The 1,431-nt window shown below is 37.7% G+C and overlaps 1 pseudogene; it reads right to left on the bottom strand.

Annotated features, from left to right (window-relative positions):
* Positions 1-1,059: 1,059 nt before the first annotated feature.
* LOC112399481 (uncharacterized) lies at positions 1,060-1,135 on the bottom strand (annotated as a pseudogene).
* Between the last annotated feature and the right edge of the window lie 296 nt (positions 1,136-1,431).

Genomic DNA, 1,431 nt, shown 5'->3' with positions numbered 1-1,431 from the left:
ATCTGTCTCCTGATTTAAAAGGACCCTCTGGCTGCTCTGAGTTGAGAAGACTCCAGGAAGATTTGGGTAGAAGCAGGGAGACCAAGCTATAGCAACATGTGGGTGGGAGATGATAGTGGCTCTGACCAGGGTCATAGCAGTGGTGAGAAGTGGGCAGATCCTGAATACGTTTTGATCATCAATGGGATTTCCTGACAGACTGGATATGGGGTGTCAAGGTTGAGTTTTATTTTTGTGGAATTCTTTTTTTTTTAATAACCTTCAATATTCTCCTTTTATTAAAATGAAAATATTTTATTTTTAATATCAGAATACCTTAGATAGCTATAATTAATGTACTACACTGTAGTTCATTCTAACTTCTTTATATACATAGAACAGTGAGACTCTTACCCAAGGTTGTAGCTCACCTCTACTTCCTCACAGACTTTTTTTTTTTTAACATCTTTATTGGAGTATAATTGCTTTACAATGGTGTGTTAGTTTCTGCTTTATAACAATCTGAATCAGTTATACATATACATATATCCCCATATCTCTTCCCTCTTGCATCTCCCTCCCTCCCATCCTCCCTATCCCACCCCTCTAGGTGGTCACAAAGCACCAAGCTGATCTCCCTGTGCTATGCGGCTGCTTCCCACTAGCTATCTACCTTACGTTTGGTAGTGTATATATGTCCATGCCACTCTCTCACTTTGTCCTAGCTTACCCTTCCCCCTCCCCATGTCCTCAAGTCCATTCTCTAGTAGGTCTGCGTCTTTATTCCTGTCTTGCCCCTAGGTTCTTCATGACCATTTTTTTTTTTTTAGATTCCATATATATGTGTTAGCATATGGTATTTGTTTCTCTCTCTCTGACTTACTTCACTCTGTAGGACAGACTCTAGGTCCATCCACCTCACTACAAATAATTCTATTTCATTTCTTTTTATGGCTGAGTAATATTCCATCGTATATATGTGCCACATCTTCTTTATCCATTCATCTGTCAATGGACACTTAGGTTGCTTCCATGTCCTGGCTATTGTAAACAGAGCTGCAATGAACATTGTGGTACATGACTCTTTTTAAGAGTTATGGTTTCCGAAACTTCTCTAGTAACAAACTATAGAAATGATCCCTGAAAGTATAGTCTTTATTTTTGTGGAATTCTTAAATGATTTTTAAAAATAATGCTGCCTTTCCCAATCCTACCAAGAATGGGAAGCTAGATTAAAGAAATCTCAAGTCAGACCAGTCCCTCTTTGACTATACAGCCCTTATAACACCCCAACCGTACAATCAGGTTTTTGTTGCTAAGGATTAGGAGGGACCCCTGCAGTTGGTGCCTGTTGTTGTTGTTTTTCATCTATTAATGAAACTTACTTTATCATTCTTTAAAAAATTTTTATTTTATTGAAGTATAGTTGATATACAACATTATGTTAATTTC

This window comes from Neophocaena asiaeorientalis, unplaced genomic scaffold (assembly GCF_003031525.2).
Source record: "Neophocaena asiaeorientalis asiaeorientalis breed wild unplaced genomic scaffold, Neophocaena_asiaeorientalis_V1.1 scaffold91, whole genome shotgun sequence".
Lineage (NCBI taxonomy): Eukaryota > Metazoa > Chordata > Mammalia > Artiodactyla > Phocoenidae > Neophocaena > Neophocaena asiaeorientalis.
The sequence above is the reverse complement of the archived record's forward strand: the minus strand, read 5'-3'. Positions and strand labels throughout refer to the sequence as shown.